The sequence below is a fragment of the Chiloscyllium punctatum genome, chromosome 34, assembly GCF_047496795.1.
Source record: "Chiloscyllium punctatum isolate Juve2018m chromosome 34, sChiPun1.3, whole genome shotgun sequence".
Taxonomy (NCBI): Eukaryota; Metazoa; Chordata; class Chondrichthyes; order Orectolobiformes; family Hemiscylliidae; genus Chiloscyllium; species Chiloscyllium punctatum.
This window is the reverse complement of record NC_092772.1, coordinates 18,616,796-18,629,833: the sequence shown is the minus strand read 5'-3', so window position 1 is coordinate 18,629,833 and position 13,038 is coordinate 18,616,796. Positions and strand designations below refer to the sequence as shown.

Below are 13,038 nucleotides of genomic sequence, written 5' to 3'. Positions count from 1 at the left end.
TACTGCAAACCCACAGATAACCTCACAGTGCTACACTTCTCCAGCTTCCACCCAAAACATATTAAAACATCCAGCCCCTATGGACAAGCCCTACACAGACACAGAATCTGGTCAGATGAGGAGGAGTTGTTTAAAAGAGTTAAATCATCTCCTTGGTACACTGTGCAGTACGTTCTAAGTGTTGAATACAAGTTACTATGCAACTCTTTAGAGGGGCTGAATGGTTTATTCCTGTGCCTCAGTAATAGCCCTGAGAAATTCTGTCAGAGACGTGTTGTGTGACATTACACGGGACATATGAGCTCCAGTTGGCCATTCGGTCTGTGCTACACCATTCAGACAGATCAGAGCTGGTCTGACTGTGGCTGAACTCCCTGTCCATCTCTGCTCCCAATAAACATGGGCTTCCTCGACCATCAAGGAGCTACTGAGCTCAGCCTTGAATATCTTCACTGCTCCCTGCAGATGAGAATGCCACAGTTAGCACATCCCTCAGGACAAAGGAGCATCCTCATCTCAATCTGAAATGGGAGCACCCTTGCATTTAAAGTGATTGTCCTTGCACCAAATCACCTCCTACTTATGACATGATGCACAACAAATCAGAACATACGTAGACCATTCAACCCCCTCAAACCTGGCCCACATAAGCACTGGCTGTCTAGTTGATCAAATATCTATCAGATTCAGCCTTCACTGCTCTCTGCGCAACACATTATCAGATCCATCCTTATCTCAGTCTGAAATGGAAGAGATCACATTTTCAAACATTCTCCAGTTCCCCTAGTTCGACACACCCAACGTGGGGATCCATCCTCTCAGCATCCACCCTGTCAATTCCCCTCAGGGTCAGTTATGTCTCAATATGATCATGCCTATTTCTGCTGAACTTCAAAGGGTATACATCCAAACTGCGCAACATTTCCACATGGGATGAACCGGTCATCCCAGGAATCAACTGTGTGAGCTGTGTCCGTACACCTTCTCATATAATTAAATTCTTTCTGTGGTAAAGAGATTTTAAAAAGCCCGATACAGTCCTCCAGCTGTGATCTCAGTAAAACTGGGAACAGCTGCAGCAACGCTTCCTTCATGGGTGACTCCTTGCAAGAAACATTAAAATTGAGACAAGAGCCGGAAGACACTTGATTTCTTAAGTCTTAAATAAGGCAACTTTGATTGGTTAAGATTCAGAGATGCCGGTGTTGGACTGGGGTGTACAAAGTTAAAAATCACACAATACCACGTTATAGTCTAACAGGTTTAATTGGAAGCACACTAGCTTTCGGAGCGACGCTCCTTCATCAGGTGATTGTGGAGGGCTCGATCGTAACACAGAATTTATAGCAAAAATTTACAGTGTGATGTAACTGAAATTATACATTGAAAAATTGATTGTCTGTTAAGCCTTTCATCTGTTAGAATACAGTGATAGTTTCACTTCTTTCATGGGTAAATCATAAAACCCTTTTTTTAAAAGTTGCATTCTCGGATTAGCTGTTAACAATGGTGATAGCTAGACAATATGTTGAAGGTGTTGTCCCCCTGTGTTCTCTGTCCATGACCTGATGTTTAGATTGATTCTAATCTAAAAAGTGAGATAACAGAGTTTTACATAAATTCATGCAGTTTTGAGCTCAGAGTTCTACATGAATGTATGTAGCTTTTGAGCAAACTACATGTAGTATATGTGTGCATGTGGGTCTTTGTGCGTGTGCCTGTCTGGGGTGGGGGTTGTGAGTGTGAGAAAGTGTGTTGTGTGTGTGTAGTGAGTGCAGAGTGTCTTAAGTCTGTGAGGGTGTGCAGGTTTGGGAGTATGTGTGTCTATTAGGGTGTGTGTGGGTGTCTGTGTGCGCGTCTGTGTGTACGTGTGTCCGTGTGCATGTGAGGGTGTGTGTGTAGGAATATCTGTGTGTGTGTGTGTGTGTGTGTGTGTGTGTGTGTGTGTGTGTGTGTGTGTCTGTGTGTGTGTGTGTGTACTGTAATGGTGATCACCTGTAATGTGACATGAACCCAAGGTCCCGGTTGAGGCCCTCCCTATGGGTACCGAACTTAGCTATCAGACTCTGCTCGGCCACATTCCTCTGCTGCCTGTCCCGAAGTTCACCTTGGAGGATGGTCACCCGAAGGTCCGAGGCTGAATGTCCTGGACCACTGAAGCGTTCCCCAACTGGGAGGGAACCCTCCTGTCTGTTGATTGTTATGTGGTGCCCATTCATCCGTGAATAAAATTTGATTAATTTTAAAGTAGCAATGGTTTTTTGTGTGGGAAATCATGTCACACGAACTTGACTGATTTTTTTGAAGAAGTAACAAAGAGGATTGATGAGGGCAGAGCGGTGAACGGGATCCGTGTGGACTCCGTACGGGATCCGTAAGGTGCTTGACAAGGTTCCCCATGGAATTCTGGTTAGCAAGGTTACATCATATGGAATACAGGGAGAATGAGCCATTTGAATTGACTCAAAGGCAAGAGGTGGTGGTGTAAGGTTGCTTTTCAGACTGGAGGCCTATGCCCAGTGGTGTGCTCCAAGGATCGGTGTTGAGTCCACTGCTTTTCATCATTTATATAAATGATTTGGATGCAAACGTAGGAGGTATAGTTAGTAAGTTTGCAGGGGGCAACAAAATTGGAGGTGCAGTGGACAGTGAAGAAAGTTTCCTCAGAGTATAATGGGATCTTGATCAGATGGGCCAATGGGCCGAGCAGTGGCTGTTGGAGTTTAGTTTAGATAAATACGAGGTGCTGCATTTTGGAAAAGCAAATCAGAGCACATCATATCCACTTAATGGTAAGGGTGTGTTGCCGAACAAAGAGACCTTGGAGTGCAGGTTCATAGTTCTTTGTAAGTAGAGTTGCAGGCAGATAGGATAATGAAGAAGACATTTGGCATGCTTTCCTTCAATGGTCAGATGATTGAGTATCAGAATTAGGAGGTCATGTTGTGACTTTACAGGACATTGGTTAGGCCACGTGCATTCTGGTCTCCTTCCAATCGAAGAATGTTGTGAATCTTGAAAGCGTTCAGAAAATATTTCCAAAGATATTGCCAGGATGGAGGATTTGAGCTATAGCGAGAGGCTGAAATAGGCTGGGGCTGTTTTCCCTGGAGCATCAGAGGCTTCTCAAGTTTCATAAAATCACGAGGTGCATGGATCGGACGAAGTCTTTTCCCTGGGGTGAGAGAGTCCCAAATTGGAGGGCATAGGCTTAGAGTGAGAGGGAAAGATATAAAATGGACCTAAGGAGACAACTTTTTCACATAGAGGATGGTGTGTGTATGGAATGAGCTACCAGAGGAAGTAGTGGAGATTGGTACAATTACAGCATTTAAAAGGCATCTGGACGGTTATATGAATAGTAAGGTTTAGAGGGATACAGGCCAGGTGTTGGCAATAGAGACTAGATTAGGTTAGGATATCTGGTTGGCATGAATGTGGTGGACCGAAGGGTTTGTATCCATGCTGTACATCTCTATGACTAAGTGCAGTGTAACAGAGCATTTAGGGCTCCCTTAGTGACAACAAGGGTGTGTTTGCACTGTGGTGATATTTACACTCTAAATCTATACATCTGTACATGACAAACACCTCAACATACAGAGACCAGGAGGGCAATCTGTCAAGACTTGAATTCTTTAACCAGAGACTGTGAGAACGAGAACATTTCTGGGGGACATGGTAGATGGATGTAGCTTCACAAATCAAAACACGTGTATCCTTCAGTTCCTTTGTTAAAAAAAAACTTCCTCATTTAAACTGACTAACAGTTCCAGTATCCACTGTCGTTTGTGGAAGAGAGTTCCAAACCTCTCCCATCCTTTGTCTGTAGATGTGCATCCTAACATTCCTCCTGAACGCTCTGGCTCTCATTCTCAGACTGTGCCCCCTCGTTAGAGAATTGCCAGCCAATGGAAATCATTTATCTTTTTCTGTTAATGTCTTGGAGGACTTCACTCAGATCAGCCCTTATCCTTCAAGATCCTTGTGAACACAGGCTTCGTTTGTATATCAAAAAACAGAAATTGTTCAGCAGGTCTGGCAAGCATCTGTGAGAGAGAAAGTAGAGTAAATGTTTCAAGTCCGGAGACCCTTCTTCAGTACTAAGTTGCATGATTTCTCTTCATACCTTCAGAATATACGAAACCAGAACAGATGAGAGAATACTTAAGTCAGGACATTCTTCAGCAGCAGTGACTTTGAGAGTCTCCGTCAATGGAAAATTGTACCATGAATGCTGCTCACTGGATTGTTATCACTGTTCTGGGGTCTGGATATGGCTGACCAGTCAATAAGATGGTGACGTTGTTGTTCAAAAGGTAAAACCAGAGAGCAGATCAACAGCAGATTAAAGTAAGTCCAAATGTCTTTATGCCACACCAGAAACACCAATAATAACCAGGATGGTGTCGAACACCTTCTCCACCTGCTGAGTTGGTCGATGCATGATTCCATGTGAGGTGATCTGTCCCTTCAGGCAGCTGACAAGCTCCTTGTTTGAAACTCTGGGCTGATGCATTCCCAGAGATGCTGCCTTATACTGTCTGAAAGCTCCTTTGGGAGACTGACACGACAGCATTGCTCAGCTTTGTGTCAAAACTCTGACAATGAACAAACTCATTACAATAACAAGTTTAATCCCAATTATGAAGGAGCGTTACTTTTTAGTATATCATAATGAAATAACAAAAAACAGAACCTGGGATCTCTCAGCAATAATGCTGCCCACACAAATACCGTGAGCCCCGTCACAAGATCACAAATAATTTCAACCAATGCTGCATCAAGCCAGTTTATTCCATGTATGAAAATATATCTCAGAGCTGTTCTTCTGTTCTCTAGAGTAGGAGCTGCCCTCTTTAAAAAAGAGCGTTTCACTCACTGATTGAAATATGATTCTTCATACACACTGAATGTGTGCATTGCTGCCGAGGTCAGCATTTATTCCACATCACTCATGGCCCAGGTTCCAGAGGCACATGAAGGGCTTTCCTGGAGGAAGGGGACTGAGTGAACAAGTTAGGCTTCCAACAATGGAGGTATCACTGATGTCACTCTTATTGTCATTCTCCATCCTTCCCAAAGGGGCAACTAGGGACGAGTAATAAACACTGGCCCAGCCAGTGATGCCCACATCCCATCAATGGATAAGAATAAAGTGATAACCCTGGAGGTTCCATCTACCTTATAGGCCCTTGTCTGTATTCATCAGGATCATACCCATGTTTGGGGATAGGTGCCTTTTCCAAACTACAATCATAACCACCACTATCCCGAGATATATCATGGGGAGTGCAGTTAGGACCACAGCTTGATGTGAGAGGAGCCGAATTCATGGATGACAGGCTATGGGCATGTGATCATATGGCCTGTTCCTTTACATTTACTTAAGAGTGGTCCCTGTCAATGTCCCCTCTATCTCCACATTATGTGGGAGGAAGATATGATAAGCCATCTAAATACATTTTTTAATATAATTCCGTTAATTTGGACATCATCCTAACTTCGTCACTTGGGATAATTGGAATCCCTAGCACTGAGAGTGCCCTTGCAGTTGCCATTAAACGAGACCTTAGTGAGCTGCTGTAATTGGGGTGGATGGTGGGTCAGTGGTCAGCATTGCTGCCTCACAGCACCAGGGACATGACTTCATTTCCAGCCTTGGGCGACTGTCTGTGTGGAGTTTGCACATTCTCCCCATGTCTGCATGGGTTTCCACCCACAGGCCAAAGATGTGCAGGTTAGGTGAATTGGCCATGCTAAATTGCCCATAGTGTTAGGTGCTTTGTCAGGGGTAAATATAGGGTGGGGGAATGGGTCTGAGTGGGTTCTTTTTCAGAGGGCCAGTGTGGACTTGTTGGGCTGAAGAGCCTGTTTCCATATTATAGGGAATGTAATTTAAACTGACAGTGAGAGATATTGGGCTGGGTCTTCTCCTGGAACAAATGTTTACACTATTTGTCACAAATTTGCTGTGGGGCTTTCCCTTGGCTGGCCTGTCTGAACTCCTCCCTCATCCTGTTCCTGCAGATACTGCACAGGGTGAACCAGCAATAATGACGGTGGGCAACAAAACTGCATTCTGTGCAGTATCTACAGCACAGAGACCCAGAGATGGAGAGCAGGAGGAAGTCTGTGATTTTGCTCCTCACCATCTCTTGGAGCTTCATCCTCCTGTTGTTGATCTATGATTTAAGTTTCTTACATTATATTATTCAAGGAGTCCAGCCTGAAGATTACTCGCTTTTCCTGCATAACTTCACAAAACTTGGTTATATGCTGCAGACCCTAAGTTGGTGCAGAAACAGGTTTATTTGTGCAGCAACATTATCTCGGTTCAGAGTGAAGATCACTAACACAGCAAAGTAGCGAGTGACACAAATTCCTTGCATAATGAATAAATAAAACTCCTTAGTGAAGCCACAGGAGGGTCCTGTTGTTCCCGACATGAAACAATTTTTCAAATTCATTCATGGGATGTTGGCATCACTGCCAGGCCCAGTATTTATTACCCATCCCTAGTTGCCCCTTGAGAAGTTGGTTGTGAACTGCCTTCTTGAACCGCTATTATCCATGTAGGTCAACCCATAACATTGTTAGGGAAGGAATTCCAGGAATTTGACACAGGGATATATTTCCACTTCAAGATGGTGAGAGGCTTCGAAGGAAATTTGCATAAGGTGGTGTTCCCATGTATTTGTTGCCATTTTCCAAAATGGAAGTGGCTGTGGCTTTGGAAGGTGCTGTCTCGGATCTTTGGTGAATATCTGCACTGCATTTGTAGGTGGGACACACTGCTGCTACTGAGTATCTTTGGTGGAGGGAGTGGATATTTGTGGGTGGGGTGCCAATCAAGCAGGTTGCTTTGTCCTGGATGGTGTCAAGTTTCTTGAGTGTTTATTGTAGCTGCACTCATACAGGCAAGTGGAGCATATTCCATCACATCCGACAGAGAGTCCTTATCCCAGTGCAGAGAGAGGGTTGAGCTGGGAACCGGCAGATTCCCCATCTTAGCATAATCCAAAGGAATTGTCCAGGAAAGTGGAATTTCCTACTGGGTAAGTCCTATCAGTTTGGAACCCTCTAAGTGTCCATCAAAAATCAAATTCTTCTGCGGGTTCTGATCCAGTTAAACAGACGAGTTAATCTGTAAATATTTCATGTATACCAACCCTATATTAATGTCCCAAATAGCGATCTATGAGCTGTTGTGAAGTGAGAAATCATGGCAGGTGATTACATGATATTATTGGAACCCACTCACCAAAGAACTGGCTGGCCTCTATTTTTCAGCATCAAGCTTCCAGTTTCTTTGGGCTGCTTATCCATGACAGTCTCATCAGAAATTTCCTGCCATTAATTACGACGCAGAGGTCGAACCTCTCTGTTAATTAAACCAAACACCCAGAGAGTCTTGGTTCACTCTGTAATCTGTTAAAATAATAGGGACAGAGAACTCTAAAATTCGAATACATTAAGAAAATTATAATTATTTTCTTAACTCTAATAGTGAACACTAAACAACAACTGTCCACAAATCCAAGTCCCCTTCTTTTACCTACTTAGTATCTGACTCCAACTCCACAAAAGTACACTGTTCCAATTATTAAACTTGACACTTATTAAGCATTGCATTAACTTAATCTCAAGACCAAACATGTTCCTCTGAATTCAATCGTCTGCCTGCTGATCTCGCTGGGCCATCTTGTTTCTTTTTTTTAAAGTGAGAAGGTTGTACATGTAAAGGTACTTTGGTTGAAATTGTTTTCTAATTTCTTTGCGAGGAAGATGCGAGATGGCCATTTCGCTCTTGGGCTCGGCAGCAGTTGCTCGCTATTCGATGGCAGTTGCTCTCCCTCAGACTTTCAAAATAGTCGTGGGTGTTTATATAACACCCACGACTCAATAAACTCTTAGAATCAGTTTCAAGGTGTCAAAACAATCAAACCAAATGCCGTTGGTTTCTGGTATCCTGGGCACAACTTAAACTAGTTGGGTAAATTGGAATTGTGGTCAAAACAGCAGCAAAACCTCAAGTAATTGGAACATGTCTCTATTTTTGAAAAGCTGTTCTCTCAGATGGCAGGTATTGCTGTGCTTAAAATCAAAAAGCACTTTCTATCTTGCAGCCAACATACACTCTGTTGGCTTTGGAACAATGTGGATTCGTTGGTTACAGTTCCAGATACAGACTGTACATCCACCTGTACTGTCACCAAAAAAACAGATTCACCGAAACTGCACTCACCCCTCCCTGACTGATCCCTACCCAACACTGCAATCACCCACTCCCTGACTGATCCCTACCCAACACTGCACTCACCCCCTCCCTGACTGATCCCTCCCCAACACTGCACTCACCCCCTCCCTGACTGATCCCTACCCAACACTGCAATCACCCACTCCCTGACTGATCCCTACCCAACACTGCACTCACACCCTCCCTGACTGATCCCTCCCCAACACTGCAATCACCCACTCCCTGACTGATTCCTACCCAACACTGCAATCTCCCCCTCCCTGACTGATCCCTACCCAACACTGCAATCACCCACTCCCTGACTGATTCCTACCCAACACTGCAATCTCCCCCTCCCTGACTGATCCCTACCCAACACTGCACTCACCCCCTCCCTGACTGATCCCTACCCAACACTGCAATCACCCACTCCCTGACTGATCCCTACCCAACACTGCAATCACCCACTCCCTGACTGATCCCTACCCAACACTGCAATCACCCACTCCCTGACTGATCCCTACCCAACACTGCACTCACACCCTCCCTGACTGATCCCTCCCCAACACTGCAATCACCCACTCCCTGACTGATCCCGACCCAACACTGCAATCTCCCCCTCCCTGACTGATCCTTACCCAACACTGCAATCTCCCCCTCCCTGACTGATCCTTACCCAACACTGCAATCTCCCCCTCCCTTACTGATCCCTACCCAACACTGCAGTCTCCCCCTCCCTGACTGATCCCTACCCAACACTGCAATCTCCCCCTCCCTGACTGATCCCTACCCAACACTGCAGTCTCCCCCTCCCTGACTGATCCCTACCCAACACTGCAATCTCCCTTCCCTGACTGATCCCTACCAAACACTGCACTCAACCCCTCCCTGACTGACCCCTCCCCAACACTGCAATCTCCCCCTCCCTGACTGATCCCAACCCAACCCTGCAATCTCCCCCTCCCTGACTGATCCTTACCCAACACTGCAATCACTCCCTCCCTGACTGATCCCTACCCAACACTGCAATCTCCCCCTCCCTGACTGATCCCTCCCCAACACTGCAATCTACCCCTCCCTGACTGATCCCTACCCAACACTGCAATCTCCCCCTCCCTGACTGATCCCTACCCAACACTACAATCTCCCCCTCCCTGACAGATCCCTACCCAACACTGCAATCACCCACTCCCTGACTGATCCCTACCCAACACTGCAATCTCCCCCTCCCTGACTGATCCCTACCCAACACTGCAATCTCCCCCTCCCTGACTGATCCCTACCCAACACTGCAATCTCCCCCTCCCAAGGAAAAAAGAATAGAGAGAAAATAAGACCCTTCAAGGACCAGAGTGGACATGTGTGTGCAGAATCACAGGAGTTATTTCTCCTCTGTGTTGATCTTGGAGAAGGACATGAAGGCTTGGGAACTTGGGAAAGTTAGTGATGATCTCTTGGGGTCAGTCCATATCACAGGAGAGGATGTGTTGAATGCATTAGAGTGTATGAAGGTGGATAAATCTCCTGGACCTGAACTAACATATCCAACGGCACCTCAAGAGGCGAGGGAAGTACGTGTGGGGTCCCTGCTGATCTTTTTGCCTCACCGTTAGCCACGGGTGAGGTCCCGGAAGACTGGAGGACAGCATATGTTGTGCCCTTATTCAAGATTGGCTGTAAAGATAAACCTGGGAACTATAGATCAGTACACCTAACATCCGTGGTAAGTAAGTTACTTGAGAAGATGCTGAGAGATTAGATAGACATGCATTTGGAAATACAACATTTGGTTGGGAATAGTCAGCAAAGCTTTGTGCATGGGAGACCATGCCTCACAAATTTGTCAGCGTTCTTTATTGAAGTGATCAGGAAGTTTGACGAGGGCAGGCCAGTACATGTAGACTCTACAGATTTCAGGAAGGCCTTTGATAAGGTTCCACATGATAAGTTGCTTTGGAAGGTTAGATCGCATGGAATCCAGGGGGCGTTGGCAAGCTGTGTACACAATTGGCTTGATGGTAGGAAGCAGAGGGTAACAGTCAGACTGGAGGCCTGTGACTCGTGGTGTGCCTCAGCGGACATAGAATCATAGAATCCCTCCTCTGTGGAAACAGGCCCTTCGGCCTAACAAGACCACTGGCCCTCTGAAGATCATTTCACTCAAACCCATTCCCCTACTTTATTACTCTACATTTACCCCTGACTAACGCAACTTACTTCCACATCCATGAACATTCTCGGCAATTGAGCATTGCCAATTTACTTGACCTGCAGAGCTTTGGACTGTGGGAGGAAACCGGTGCACCCAGAGGAAACCCACGCAGACATGGGGAGAACGTACAAACTCAATTGGTCTGGCATGGTGGCTCAGTGGTTGGCACTGCTGTCTCACAGCGCCAGGGACCCGGGTTCGACCCCAGCCTCGGGTGACTGTGTGGAGTTTGCACATTCTCCCTGTGTCTGTGTGGGTTTCCTTCGGGTGCTCCGGTTTCCTCCCCATTCCAAAAATGTGCAGGTCAGATGAATTGGCCAGGCTAAATTGCCCATATTGCTAGGTGCATTCGACCAGGGTAAATATTGGGTAAGGAGAATGGCTCTAGGTGGGTTAGTCTTCGGCAGGTCGGTGGGGACTTGTTGGGCCAAATGGCCTGTTTCCATACTGTAGGAAATCTAACCCTAACAGGATCTAACCCACACAGACCATCCTGTGAGGTTGGAATTGAACCCAGATCCACAGTGCTGTGACGCAGCAGTACCAACCACCGAGCCATTGTGCCACTGAGCTGGTCAGTGCTAGGCCCATGGCTGTTTGTCATCTATATCAATGATTTGGATGCGGGTGTTTAAGGCATGATTAGAAAGTTTGCAGATTACACTAAAATAAGTGAAGAAGGGTCTCAGCAATTGCAACAGGGCCTTGATCAGCTGGGAAATTGGGCTTAGAAATGGCAAATGGAGTTTAATACAGAAAGTGCGAGATCTAGCATTTTGGAAAGTCACATCAAGACAGGGGTTTCATGGGGAATGGTAGGGCCTGAAGGAGTGTCGTGGAACAGAGGGACCTTGGATTCCAGGAGCACGGCTCTCTGAACTCAGGGAGACAGGGCAGTGAAGAAGGCTTTTGGCACACTGGGCCCTTCACCAGTCAGGGCATGGAATATCGAAGTTAGGAAGTTCTGTTGTAGTTGTGCAGGATGTTGCTGAGGCCGCACTTGGAGTATTGTGTTCAGTTTTGCCCACCTTGCTATAGGAAGGATGTTATTGTACTAGAAAGAGGACAGAAGTAATTTACAAGGATGTTGCCAGAATTCAACTAGACAGATATAGAGAGAGGTTGGACAAGCAAGGACATTTTCTTTAGTGTGTAGGAGACTGAAGGGTGTCCTTATTGAGGTGTATAAGATCATGGGAGACATGGATAGGGTGAATGCACTCAGTCTTTATCCAAGTCTTGGGGAATCAAGGATGAAAGGTCATCAGTTTAAGGTGAAAGGGGAAGATTAAAAGGGAACCTGGGGGACAAAGCTTTTACCCAGAGGGTGGTACACATACGGAATGAACTACCAGTGCAAGTGGTCGAGGAGGATACATTTAATAACATTTAAAAGGCACTTGGACAAATACATGGAGAGGAACGTATTGGAAGGATATGGGCCAAGTGTAGGGAAACGGGGTTAGTGTGGATGGACCAGTTTGGGCCAAAGAGCCTGTCTCCGTGCTGTAGAACTCTATGAACATACCGAAGTGTCCCATCATCCAGAAGCGGCCAAAGCAACACGAACACGAGCCGGGACAAATGGGAAACAGTCCTGCAGAATTTGGCAGGAAGCCAGCCTGGCCGTGCAGTGAAGGATTCCTGGTACAGGAGCTGTGGTGAGATGTCCAAAAAGAACTGGGGAAGGAAGCTGGAAAGCTCACTCCACTGCTGATAGCCTGGAGGAGCCCCGGCTGGGATAAGGCAGCTGGGATCCGGTCACCCCAGGGAAAACTACAGGCTGTGACCGAGCTAGGTCTCCTACACAATGAGCAGGACAGAACGTTGCAGGAAAATCTCACCCACATGGGACTACTCCAGTTCCAATTGGGAAGAGCCCAATCCAGTGAAAGGAGGGTCTCTGGGGATGGGGAGGCAGCCTCAGGTTACATTGACAATCTGGAAGGACAGTGTATGAGCTCCAAGCAGCTGCATGGGTCCTGTACACCTACAACACGGAGCAACACACATCAGGCCCTAGTAGGAGGTGTCAGGAGCAAATACAATCCCTAGGGAACTAGGACTCCTCCCAGAATGGGATAGTGTGTGCCTTTGGGGTTCTACCTCCCCATGGAGATAATGACAGGCCCCACACTGACACATCCACACCCGCTCACAGATGGGGACTCCCACTGCCTGTCTCCCAGGTAACTGCACCTTTTACCCCCAGCCCTGACCCACAGCCGAACTCAGATTCCATGAATCCTGTGGTTACCCAGTGTAAAGCATCTTCTGGTCTCACTCTGTACACAACAGTCATTCCAGGCACCCAGCTGGTGGGCAGCACCAAAAAGATCCCATCTCTGGCACAGATACTGACTGACAGTCTGTCATACACAGAGTGGACGCTGAGGAGCAAACCAAATGAATCGCCATGTGCCTTAGTCCAGCAGGCCATTCAGCCCTCCCTGAGGGCCAACAGCTAGGGAGGGGCATCCATGATGAGATGAAGGCAGCAATTATCACTGCTCGATGGCAGGATAAGGCATAACCTGCAGAGGCGCTACATAACTGCTGAACAACAACCAGGGGAATGCTCCCCCCT

The 13,038-nt window shown here is 46.5% G+C and overlaps 1 long non-coding RNA gene across 1 annotated transcript in view; it reads right to left on the bottom strand.

Annotated features, from left to right (window-relative positions):
- Positions 1–1,247: 1,247 nt before the first annotated feature.
- LOC140458771 (uncharacterized) overlaps positions 1,248–13,038 on the bottom strand; it is a 33,863-nt gene continuing 22,072 nt past the window's right edge. The window contains exon 2 of the long non-coding RNA XR_011953677.1: positions 1,248–7,431. This is a non-coding gene — a long non-coding RNA (uncharacterized lncRNA). The remainder of the gene's footprint in view (positions 7,432–13,038) is intronic.